The 13,772-nt window shown below is 37.4% G+C and overlaps 1 long non-coding RNA gene across 1 annotated transcript in view; it reads right to left on the reverse strand.

The window, feature by feature from the left end:
* Window positions 1–12,953, reverse strand: part of LOC129525811 (uncharacterized) — a 28,324-nt gene extending 15,371 nt beyond the window's left edge. The window contains exon 1 of the long non-coding RNA XR_008670293.2: window positions 12,708–12,953. This is a non-coding gene — a long non-coding RNA (uncharacterized lncRNA). The remainder of the gene's footprint in view (window positions 1–12,707) is intronic.
* Window positions 12,954–13,772: the final 819 nt, after the last annotated feature.

The following is a 13,772-nucleotide window of genomic DNA, read 5'->3' on the forward strand; positions in this document are numbered from 1 at the left end:
CTTCCCTTAATGTATAAAAAAATCACTCAATTTGATACACATGCCAAAAAAATTGTTTACCATCTCTTCGTGTTTTATTTTTAGTGATTCTTCACTAAATGACCTTGTACAATTTTATTGAAAGCAAAGATTTAGAGACCACCTCACTAATCAAAGTTTTTTCCTTACTCTTTCCAGACATTTTTCTTTGTAACCAGAACACCAATTTTTGGATTATACATACATCTATTTGGTGCCTCAGGAGGTTTTTTACCCTACGGGACAGTGGACCTTTGTGATATCCTGGGAGAAGGAAAGATTTGCCTTCCTTTTATAAGTGGTAGAAATAGTTATTGGGAAGGAGAAACAGTGTGGTGCTTGAACTGCTGACCTCAGACAAGTCATTTTAAGGAAACAATACACGCGGTAAGTCTTTGTGTGTGGCCTGGGTACGAGGGCTTTAGATTAAGTAATTTGGTCTAGGGGCCCTCTTTTCCACCAGGCATTTGAATCAGGAATGTCTCCGGACTTGAGCTCTCTATTCTTATTCCTATAGGGTAGGGGCACTCAGACAGGGCCTATTAGTAAACAAAAGGAAATCAGATGGGGAGGAAAATCATTGCTATTATGACTGAGCGCATATTATGAACTAAAATTTGTTTGCAGGGGGTTAACCTGTTTGGACATTTTTACATAAAAAGTAGCTTTCAAACACATGATATTTTTAGTGTTTTTCGGTTGTAAAATGAATGATCGTTCAATGACATTTAATTTTAGGATTCTCTTCCATGCAGTGTTTGTTCATGTGTTTGTTTGTTTTTCAGGGATGGCTGTAATATATTTGAGAGTAAGGGAGCCTCATGGAAAGAGTATCTGAGAGGAGCTGGGAGATACAGGGCCGCTTTGTAAATTGGCTTCAGGAGCATTTTGCTAAGGGCACGCAGAAATTCAATATGTTGTTTTCATGCCCTGCCTCCGGACCCCAAATTTCTGCATATTTCCCTTGTATGCTCCGACTACTCCATTAGCCTCCCTCATTATAGCTGTGTTATAAATATACTGTCATGTGCAGTTTATAGCTTGAGTTAAAAAACAATCTCCAACATCCTACTCCAGTGCATTTAAATTTTTGGCATGAGAACTTGCAGGACAACGCAGATCATTTCAATAGGTTTACAGGAATAGAAAAACAACATTTTGAACAGAAAAAAACAGAAATCTGTTTACCTCGAACGCTCCTTTATTTCCTCCCTCCAAATGATCATGTAAAACTACTGGCTATGTAAATACTTTCCCTTCTTACCTTGTAAAATATTTAATTTTTATATTTCTTGCTCTGAAAATGGCCTCCTAAGAGTTCAGGTAGGTTTTGCCAAGGACATTTGAGGGCCAGGTTGATGACAAACATTGGGCATCAGCATCATTTGGTTTCTCAGTCACGTGGTTCCTGGAATGGAAATGGGGTTCTAATGGCTGCAGAGAAAGAGCAACCTGCAGACTAAATTGGCATGCACAGGAAGTGCTAGGAGCCAAATGACTTGCAAGGGATCCGCTGTGTCCTAACAGGCCTGAAGATTGTCTGAAGACCCTGGCAAGGTGGTGCAGGCTGCATTTGGAGTAGCTCAGCTTGGAAGCCAGTCAGATTGTGGCAGCAACTGATTAAAGAATGTTGTTCTGTAGAATCGATGGGAACAGAACACGACTCTAAACTCTGATTGTCTGAGGAAGGAGAAAGTATGTTTGTGCACACTATGCCAGTGAGGGGCCTGTTCTGTTTGGTGCAGAGTTGTTAAAACAACCTTTTTGGAGCTGATCATAACTTGTTGGTGGTCCTTCTCTTAGCAAATTAACCGTGTCATACTTGTTCAAGACAACTTGCCTCATGCTGAGTGCCTATCTTTCTGTGCATAATTTTCCTCACATATATTTTCACATGATGGTGAGGTATTTGGATAGCATTTTATGCTTTTTACTATGTTTTGCAGATGTTATGTCAGATTCAGAGCAACCCCAGGAAACGTATCTTACAGGTCAGTGTCAATAAACATTGAGTTAAGTTATTAAATTTTTTGGAAAATGGACACGAAAGGCATTTGTAAATTTTAAAGCAAAGTTTGTAAAGCAGAAATAGAGCCAGAAGAGTATCATCCAATCACCATGGTTTCCATTGCCATCTGGGGGTTGAATTCTGAAAGAAGTCCCCAGAACAGATAAACAGGCTCAGTCAAGCCGGTACAGGTGAGGAGTTTCTCTGATTTCTTTTTCATATTTTGCCTCTTCCTTTTTGACATCTGTAAAATCCTCACAACTCTTCAGGGCTTTTATTTCTCATAAATTGTATTTTTAAGTTCTGTTTTCACTCAACCCTTTTTAATTTGAAGATTTATTTTTCTTGTTCTTTTTTTCCTTTCTACTCTCTTTCTTGCATTGTTTTCATGCCAAGTATTGTTCCAAATGTTTTACATGGATTACCTTACTTAATGTTTACACAGCCCTATGAGATTATTCTTACTATTGTTGTTATTATTATCTCTCCCATTTTATAGAACATAAAACAGGTTATGAAGGTTAAACGTGTAGATCTGAAGTTGCTTAGTTAGGAAAGGATTCAGACTCATTTATTTGAGTCCAGACATTTTGGCTCCATAGAACGTAGTCATATGTTTTTAAAACAGCTCTACAAAATGTCATCTCTAAACGCTGAAACTTTTCTGTAAATTTGAAAAATCATACATGTACTTTCTCTTTATAGATGGAATAGAAATTGATATTGTTATATTGTGCAAAAAGAAAGAAAAACAATGATTTATTTTTTTCCTCATTTTGCTGATCTACACCTGTTCAATAGCATTCCTCGCTATTTTGTTTCCTGCTTCTAGAACTGATCTGGAAGGATGTGCACTTGTCAGAGACAGCACTTTATTTTATTCCCCTGTTTATGAGAGACACAAACTAGCTCACTTTATTCAGAAGAAAACTAAGGTAACATTTTGTTTTGACGTTGTTCCTATTTAGGATACTGATTTGATTCGCAAAGGTTCTAAAGATTGTGGATGTGTCTTTTTATAGATTACTTCTCCTTTATTACATCTCCCAAAAAAGCAAGGCTTAGGAGAATATATTCTGAATTTAGGTTTCAACTATTGTGGATTTTTTTTCAAGGATCTTTTTTTTTTGGAACTTATTGAACAAATCAAAGGTTTTCAGAGGACTTTCTATTCTGGGTATGCTATAGCTCTGATTGGAAAATTCTAACATGCCCTAACTATACGTTATGCCATATACCTACAAGGATTGTGGGAAAAAGTGCTTTTAGAGCAGCAGTCCTTAACAAGGCATCCATAGGCTTTAGGGGGTCTCATTGCAATTGTCTGCAACATTTGTTTATCAAAGTTCAAGGGAGTCTCTGACATTTTAAGGGCACTGCTTTAGATGATCTCTAAAGTTACTTCCAATCAAATTATTTACTTTATGGTTTTCATTGATTATGATTAGTAGTTCCTCTCTTTGTGTTTCATATGGATTTATTTAGTAAATAAAGTATATTAAGTCTGTTGGGCATATCCTTGCACAAGGATTATTTCTTGCATAAAGATTTGTTCCTTGACTCACTCGTTTACTGAATTCACTGTGCCAAAGCAAAACCATGTTTCCTCAAACTAGGTACAATCACCCAGTTATAAACTCATGGTATTCTGTATTCTCCATGGCAATTTCATCACAGTTTGCAAATTATGTATTTGTGTGATGTCTTCCTCACTGGACTGGAAACTGCAGGATGCCAGGGTCACCACGGTGTTGAGCACACTGCCTGACGCATGATAGAATCTGAAAACATAGTTTGTTTTATTTTATTTTGTTTTTTGAGATGGAGTCTCGCTCGGTAGCCCAGGCTGGAGTGCAGTGGCGCGATCTCGGTTCACTGCAAGCTCCATCGCCTGGGTTCATGCCATTCTCCTGCCTCAGCCTCCCGAGTAGCTGGGACTACAGGTGCCCACCACCATGCCCGGCTAATTTTTTGTATTTTTAGGAGAGATGGGGTTTCACCGTGTTAGCCAGGATGGTCTCGATCTCCTGACCTCGTGATCTGCCTGCCTCAGCCTCCCAAAGTGCTGGGATTACAGGCATGAGCCACTGCATCCGGGCCCAAACATAGTTGTTGAATGAATGTATGTCTTGTAGTGCCTAGTGTCTAACTGAGGCTCATTTTATATCTGTTGTAAAGAAGTACACTTATCATCATGGATGCAAGTACAGTAGAAATAGAAAATAGAAAAAAAATACAACATGATCGCTATCCTCCAGTGTTTACAGTTTCATAGAGGAAAAGGGAATATCAAATCGCTACTTCCCAGTGAAGTACTGCAGGAGAAGAAGAAGGAGCGGGGAGAGAGCAGGCTGCAGGAAAGGAAGGCTTCTCAGTGAAGAGGAGACTTGGAGGAGGATTTGTAGAGAGAACTGGGGAGAGAACATCCCAAGTTCAGTTGAAAAGCAAGACCAGCAAGAAAAGAGAGGAAGACCACAAGACGCAGAGACCAATCCAAGGATAACATAAGAGTCTGTGGACTTTCCCAGTTGCAGTGCAGTCTTCCATTTCCTCTCCCCTTGGGCACAAAAAACAAGTGCTTGGCCTAATGTAAGTGGGCAAAGGGCCCACTAGGGCCAGGCTAGTGAGCTGTTGGAAATTTGTGATAGGAACATGATTTTTTTTCTTTTTTTCTTTTTTTTTTTTTGTATTTTTAGTAGAGAAGAGGTTTTGTGTTAGCCAGTATGGTCTCAATTGCCTGACCTCATTATCTGCCCACCTCAGCCTCCCAAAGTGCTGAGATTACAGGTGTGAGCCACCACACCTGGTGGGGAAATGATTTTCAAACAGGAGTAAAGGCAGTGCAGGGAGGAGTAGCAGAGCTCTGATACATGGCCTTGTGACACAAGGATGCTCCAGCTGGAGAGCAGAGGAGGGTGAGATGTGGAGGTGGGCAAATGGTGAGATACTGAGGAATTACATAATAGCAGCTAAGCAAGCCCATTCTAGGAGACAGAATATCTGTGGGCCAAGTAGCATATGTGTCTCCCATGAACCTCGTAATGAAAATGAGGATGGCTGGAGCAGAAACAGAGTCAAGCAAGGAGAATCTTCATGCCCATCATGGCAGAGGGGCCTTTAGAGTTGGGGTGTTGCACATACGTAGCGTGGTTCTAAAACCAAGATATCCACAGCATAATGCCAGACATCCACATTGTATTTACTTTGGGACATTTAGCCTTCTGCCCAGTAATTTTTTCCCCTAATGCCCCAGCATGTCTGCCTCATGAGACTCAAGACGGCCCAAGGTGTAACTGTTTTATGTTCTTAAGAATACAGGAGTAGGAATAGAATAACCTTCGTGTGCCACTACTCCCAATTACATGCTTTCCACAAATAAGCACGTTCACTTTTTTCTCTTATCATTGCTCCTTCCCCTCATTACAAATCATAAATTAACCGTATCCTTTAGGATTCATTTTCCTTACTCTTTTCTTTTTTGTCACAAATCAATAAGAGCAACAACAACAACAACAACAAACCATCAACTTAAAAAAAGAGGAAGAAAGAGAGAAGGAAAGAAAGAGACCAACTTTGTAGAATGAGAAGCCACAGCACAGGAACTAAAGTTTACCAAAAACACCGTAAGAGAGAGTGTCATCAAATAGTGTTAACGATAAAATTCTGGCAACTAGGAAACTGATTCTAGTCACTCATTTTGAAGAGAAATAATTATTTTTATGGATGACTGTTCCCAAGTGGTTGACGATTCCTAGAGTCAGTGATCCAAATGAAAGCATCTGTTTTAAAACCTGTTAAAGTACTTCCAGAATCACTTCTTCGCTTTTCCATATTCAGTGAAGAAGCCAAAATGTGGCTAGAAGTAATTACTTCAGACTAAGCTCTGATGCTAATAGTGCTACCTCATTAGCATTGTGGCTCAGAGAGGAGCCAGAGTATATTTTTAATGAGTTTAGAATGGCAATAAAATTAAAGTGGAATTGTTGGGCAGAAGGAATATGTAATCCTATTATACTAATGTCTCAACATAAAGGGAATAATGGTTGGGATTGTGTTACTTTTGCTCTTGTCTCTGCTTTTAGTGTTCCTGGCTGCTCAAGCTCTTGCCCTTTGGGAGATGCACACCCCCCTCACACCTAACCTATTCCCTTCTTGCAGATGCCAGAGCAGCTTTCAGTCTCTCCATGAAACTCTTCCTGGCCACCAGATGCATCTTCCTCTGAAAGCTGGTGGCATTATCTGGGCACTATAAACTGAGTTATTTATTTCATTTTACATTTTCTTTAACTGCCATACACAAATGGTCTTAATAGATTGATTTTTTTTTCCTAGAACACATAGGAAAAGAATATGTAGAGGACATAGGCAACATTCTATTTTGTTCAACAGTTCACTTTTGTGGAATTATTATGTATAGAGAATGTAATTGACAATAGATATGCAAATCTACCATAGTACCCAGGTTCCCATCCAGAAGTGAATAATCATCTTTGCAAATATCATATTAACTCTTTCTAATGAGCACACCAGCAAATAAGGAGGCCCTGAAAGACACGATGTCATTTATTCATTCATTTATCCATCCATCCAGAAACATTAAGTGCTAGTGGTGATGTGGAGACACAGATATAAAAAATATTGTAGACGAAGTTCCTGCTCTCACAGAGATCACTATCTCTATAAATGTAGAGGGACAGAAATGATGTTAGACCCAAATCATGAAGTACTGTGTAGGTCATAGGAAGGCATTTGAATTTTATTCTTAATTTTATGGGAAAATGTGGAGGCTGTTAAATGAGGAAGTAACAGGAATGATTCATGGTCTAGAAAGATCTTTCTGGAATCATGATGGGTGATAATAGTGGAGCAGAGATATGGCAGAGTAAGTTTCTATAAAGGGACATCAGAAAAGACCAAGATATTCAAGAAAATCTCTCCAAACAGAACACTTTAAGAACAGGGATATTGACCAACAATGAGGAAACAGTAAATACTTCTGGATGAATACTGAAACAGTTTAAAACTTTTTTCTCGGTCACTCATATCAAAGATGGATTAAAACGACTGGAGACTTAATGGCTTTTAGAAAGGAATTAATTTTGCAAACAAAATTTTGGTTATAATTCTATGCATTTTGTTAAACTAATGTGCAGTGAGAAGCTTTACTTATCTATTTATTCAATTAAACATGGAGAATTTACAAATAGAATGGCACTCAAGGATATTCACTGAAAATATCTTATGGTTTAAGAAAACTTTTTTCTCACACATAGAATTTTATTAGTAATAAGACACACCAAAATTCAATTTAAGTTTTCTTAATCTTTTCTGTGTTCTCTTCCAAGAGTTCAAGTATCAATTTTCATATTTAAAAATGTGTAAAAAGCAACTTACAAAATACAATGAAAGCAATAAAATATTGTTGAGACATGTGAAAGGAAGAATTTCACATGAGCAAAGATTATATGGTTGACCTATCAGAAAAATTCAGGGGTCTTGCTCTGTGCAGCTGTTACCTACTCTACTGTGAAATTAGTTAAAAGAAAATAATTTCTTGTTCCAGATCTAGTTCCTCCATCTCCTGCCACTCCTGTCTTGGAACAAATAGGGCATTCCTAGCTTGAGTATCTTGTAGGGTCCAGTGTTAAAGATTCTACTTGTACATATAAACTCATCTTGTCCTCTCTCAGCCTTGATGGTAGATTTATAACCCCATCAAAAAGTCAAAATTCTGTTGCTCATTAGTCCCGATAAAGTAGCAGGAGTTTCTGCAAAGGGAACATTGACAGGCCTAATTGTTCACAGCTGTAGAGTGTAGGGTTGGTTCCAGCCATGACATGCTAACCCTCTCTCTCCCCATTTCTTGACTTTACAGATAGGAGCTGGGCTCTCAGGATCCATATTAAACCAAAATCAGATGTTCATGATACTGAAGATCTGTTCATATGCTGGGAAGACTGAGATGTTGATTTGAATTTGATAACATAGTAACAGTTCGTATCACATGTTTGTGCAAGAATGTCCATGCAGAAGTCTGACTGCTTTTTGTGGGGGTCAACCAAGTCAGAGACTGAAACAGCTACAGAGGAAAGGTATCTTCTTGGTTTTCCTATGAAGTTTCTTTTAAAAACATAATAATGAAGAGTTTATTTATAAATGTCCTCAGAGCAGAGATAATATAAGTCATGTGTAGAGACCAAATCCCCCTGAAATATTAGAGAAGTCTTCAGAATCCATTCTTGTCGTCATGCACAAATCCTTTCTGGACATCTGTTGTGACAGGACACCATGTTTTTCTCAGCAGCGTTTTGTAATTTTCAGTATGCAGGTCTGGTATGTATTTTGATAAAATTGTCTGTAAATATTTTATATTTTGCTTATTATAAATATATTGTTTTAATTTCATTTTGCAGTTGCTCATGGCTAATATATGGAAATACTGTTGGTCCATACTATTGATTCAACAGTATTTCTAAATACTATGTAAAGAGAGACTTGAAGTAGAATCCAGGGAGGAGGGACATGTTCATGTAAGGGTAAAAGACACAGCAAGATAGATCTTATGCCAAGTGCTAAAAAAGCAGGAGGAAAGAGGAGAACTCATAGGAGAATCAGAGAGAATTACAGGGATCAATAAGAGGTACAGTACAAGGTCTGCAAAGCAAAGAATGGAATTTTCAGGAAGGAGAAGATGACCAACAGCATAAATTATTACAGCAAAGTTAATGAAATCAAAGACTAAAAATAAGTAAGGTAATTGCACTTAGCTATTTGGAGGTTGTCAGTGACTGGAACATGCAGTTTCAGTTGAGTGTGGATGACGAATTGGACAATGTGAACACAGCTTAAAGTAGGACATACTCAAGATTATAGTCATCATGCATAACAAAGTATTAGACAATTGAATCTGGCCATATATATATATAAAGATAATACACCACTAAATTATACACACATACACATGCACCATAAATAAATAGTTGTTTTATCTATTAATGAAATTAACCATATAAATATAATGAGGTAAAAAATAAAGAAAACATACATATGATCATCTCAGTAGAGGTAGAAAAACATTTGGCAAAATGCTATATCCATTTATGATTTTAAAAAACTCTCAGCAAACTAGAAATTAAAGGGAACTTCCTTAATCTAATAAAAGGCAACTGGAAAAAATCTACAACTAATATCTTACTTAGTGGGGAAAGCCTGAACAAAATTAGACAAATGATATAAATCATTGCTCTCACCATTTATATTCAACATTGTACTAGAGGTCCTAGAAAGTATAATAAGGCAAGAAAAAATGCATACAAGTTGGAAAGGAAGAAGTAAAACTAGAGTTACTCACAGACAACATGACCATGAACCTAGATATTCTAAAAGACTCTCTCTCTCTCTCAAAAAAAAAAGCCTACTACAACTGGTAAATAGGTTTAGGAAGGTAATAGGATAGAAAGTTAGTATGCTAAGACCAATGATATTTCCATGGACTAGAAATGAGCAACTGCAAATGAAATTAAAATAATATTTTTTGATAGGCAAAACCATAAAATATTTACACACAATTTTATCAAAATACATACCAGACCTGTATGCTGAAAATTACAGAACACTGCTGAGAAAAATCAATAAAGACAAAATAAATGGAAAGGCTTCCTTGTTGTGTTCATAATTCAAAAATTTCAAATGGTTAAGATGTTGATTCTCTTCAACTTGATCTAAAGATTCAACAACATTCTAATAAAAATCCCAGCAGGGGATTTTTTATTTACAAAAAATTTCTTTTTAAATTTTAAAATGGTAAGTTTTGGGAATTCAAAGAACCTTGAATAGCAAAAACATTTTGATGAGAAGAAAAGGTTAGAGAACTTACAACTTGTGATTTTAAAACTTACTATGAAGATATGGTAACCAGAGGAGTGTGGTTTTGGCCTATAACAGACACACAGAGCAGTGCAGCCAAATAAAGTCCAGAAGCACCCACACCTGATTTGTCAATCGATATATCAAGAGAATCTCATGGAGAACAAAATAGGTTTGTCAATAAATAGTACTGTGAAAATTGAATATCCTAATAAGAGGAATAAAAGAACCTCAGTCCTTCCCTTACACCCTATTCAGATATTAATCCTAAATGGTGTACAGACAAAAACGCAAAAGCAAAATCTATAAACCTTTTAGAAGAAATAAAAAACCTTGGAACAGTCAAAGATTTCTTAGACAGGACAAAGAACTAACCATAAGAGGAAAATCTGATAAATTGTTCTTCACTAAAGTATAAAGCTTCAAGAAATAAAAATGAAAAGGCAAACCTTAAACTGGAAGAAAATATCTACAGTGCATGTGTCTGACGTAAGACTTTGTTCTAATTATATAAAGTTTACAGCACAATAATAAGAAGCCAAACAACCAAATTGAAAAGAATGGACATGCAATTTGAACAGGCATTTCATAAAACTAGATCTATTTGTGGCAGTGGCCAATAAGCACATAAAAGATGCTCAACATGATGAGTCACCAAGGAAATACAAAATAAAACCTCACTAGAGCACAGTTCGCCCACTAGGATGGTCAAAATTAGGACAATAGCAATGGTGAGGGTGTGAGGCACCTGGATCGCATATATTTCTGGTAAAGTGTAAAATAGTAAAATTATTTGAAAAAGAATTGGTAGTCTTTAACACAGGGAAACTTACATTTAACATAAGTCCTAGCACCCCCACTCCCTTGGTATTTACCCAGGAGAAATGAAAAAGTGTGTCCACAGTAAGGGTTGTATGTGAATGTTTGTAGAAGACTTATTCATAATAGCTAAAGTGGAAACAATCCAAAAGTCCATCAACAGGTGAAGTATAAACAAACTGTGGCACAGACAAACACCAGAATGCTACTCAGCAATAAAAGATTGCAAATGACTGATACACACAACAAGATGGATTGGTCCTAAAAACATAATACTGAGTAAAAGAAGCCAGACCCAATAAAGTATGTGCTGTACAAATATCTAGAAGAGTCAAACTAATCTATACTGACAAAAAGCAGATGAATGGTTCTCACACAGGGGGAGGTTGGGAATGACTGCCGGGGGATACAGGGTACCTTCTGAAGGAGATGAATATGTACACATCTGTCAACGTCTACCTAAGTGTAGACCTGAAATGTGTCCATGTTATTTCATGTAAATGTTATCCAAGAAAGGTGATTCAAAAAGTTAAAAATCATGATCTATATGCAACTTTTATGATTTTATTTTGCTTTGTCTTTTTAAATAAGATTAATGTTATGGGTCACTCTATGTCCTGTGTAGTTAGATTTCGTATAATTAAAAATTAATGACAAAATCCTTTAAGTTAATGGTGTGAGCAATGTTTGAATTCAGCTCTTAAAATATGAACCTCCACAGTATGTAACCAAGTGGTTTTTCAGACCACTAATTAAAATCTTTGAAACTTATTTGGTTGCACATACTAGTTTATTCTGAGAAGTCTCAGAAGTTTTTAGATTCTTGTTCCATCTCTTCATTTTCTTCTTGTTATTTTAATAAAATGAAAATGTAAAAAATGTTATATTGGCTGATTTCAATCTGATGAAAAAATTTGTCTGTCAGCCATAAAGTGTGGATAAGAAAATACTATTCTCCTGTTTTCAGAATTAATGTGCTGAAACCAGTTAGTGTTCATTTTCCACTGGAAACACACTTGCTTTTGGTTAAACTTTTTATACACAGTAGAAAAGTCGTGGATCTCAGAGACATGTTAAGAGCAAGATAAAGAGAGTCATGTTTTTTCTTTTTTTTAATTTTGTGTTAGTCTTTATTGGTTTACTCTTTGCATTGTATCAACTTGTTGGCGGAAGGCAATTTAGTCTCTAGAGTCTGAAATGTTACAGAGAAAATTTTACAGAGGAATTTGATTGGGGCATAAGTTCAGGTTTAGGCCAAAAATATATCTTTAAAAAAACAAATATGACCATGATATTAGTCAGATTTTTAGAAAACAAGCTGTGATTGGAATTTTTCTTTCATAAATTCGATTTGCTGAATTAAATACATACTGTGCAAAGCAACGTGTTGGGACAGTAGAGGAAACACAAACAAGAAAGGCACTGTCCCTACATAATTAAACAAACCCAACACTTTCTCGATTTGAACTTCAATTTACATGCGATTTGGTGATTGATACAGCACCAATGTGACGGTACATCAGTGAGAAAAGGAAACTGGCTGTAAATAAAATGGAAATATTAGGTTAACAAGCCTTTGTGAGGCTCCTTAACAATATGAAACTGTATATTCTTTAAGTGTTACCTAATAATATTCAGGGCCACTGGTGTGTGAGTTAGAATGAGGTGTGAGCATGAGGCTTGGTGGACCCATGAGTTGGTAGGGAGGGCACCCTTGTGCATTATCAGGAAGTCTTCCCCTCTCCAAGACAGATGCAGCCTCCAATGGGAGCACGTGGGTTGCATTTCTATTCCTATTTGTCATCTTAGCTGGGCTCCTTCACCCCACCGTGCTGTGGTGGTCTGACCTCAGCATGCAAGCTGAATTAACACAAAGACTGTTGAAAGCTAAATTAAGTTTTATCTTTTAGGACATTTCTGTGTTACATTTTCTTTTTCTGCCCAGGAAAGAGGAGATTGACAGACATAAGAGGGATTATCTCATTTCTGTACTTACCCGAGTGGGATTTCTTCACTCCCAGGCTGTAGAAGGCGATTCGCTATTTATGTGTAGCCCCAGAAGGCACAGACTATAGATTTAGTAAGTTTAGTAGAGCCATGGTAACTGTTCTCATAATGGCTACTTTGGGTGCCTTTAAATGATTGGGCATTGTGTTGAGCCACACATTGTCTCATTTAATTCCTTTTAACAGTCTTTAAGGGAGAAATCAGGCTGAGCATTTTACAGCTGTGTCACCTGAGACCTGGGTAAGCCCAGTCTCCCGGCTCATACTTAACTGCTAGGATGCCAACACTAGCCTGTCTCCCTCCCTCAATTGTGATGAATTCACCACATCAAGCTGCCCCTGTAGTAATGTGGCCACCTTTTTAGTTGAGAGCTTAGATTGAGAGGTCACTCTGGAAACAGAGGCCCAAAAGGTTCAGAAACATGCACAGTCACACAACCAAAACTAAACGGTTGGCCCAAAGGGGTCCTGATTAAAGCATTTTAAGAATCAAAACAGCTGTCATCAGGAAGCCCAGTCCATCAGTAGCATGGACCAGTTTGTAGTTTTTTTTCAGGGGTTAGGAAGAGGTGGATCAGTGCGGTGGATAAAGGCTTGTGCTTGTGGGAATCAGCTGGGGCTGTGTGTCTGTGGCTTGCTGTGTGACTGCCTCCATTTCCATTTCGGAAAATGAAAACCATGATAATAGCTCCTATCTAGATAGAGTGAAGATCATATGGGACCATCAATATATGATCACTACTATGAATTGTAGTCACTATGAATTGTAGTCTGTGTAATACAATGTTAATATTGAGTGTCAACTTGATTGGATTGAAGGATGCAAACTGTTGTTCCTGGGTGTGTCTGTGAGGGTGTTGCCAAAGGAAATTAACATTTGAGTCACTGAACTGGGACAGGCAGACCCACCTTCAATCTGAGTGGGCACAAGCTAATCAGCTGCCAGTGGGGCTAGAATAAAAGCAGGCAGAAGAACGTGGAAGGACTAGACTTGCTGAGTCTTCCAGTCTTCATCTTTCTTCTGTGCTGGATGCTTCCTGACCTCGAACATCAGC

This window comes from Gorilla gorilla, chromosome 10 (genome assembly GCF_029281585.2).
Source record: "Gorilla gorilla gorilla isolate KB3781 chromosome 10, NHGRI_mGorGor1-v2.1_pri, whole genome shotgun sequence".
Lineage (NCBI taxonomy): Eukaryota > Metazoa > Chordata > Mammalia > Primates > Hominidae > Gorilla > Gorilla gorilla.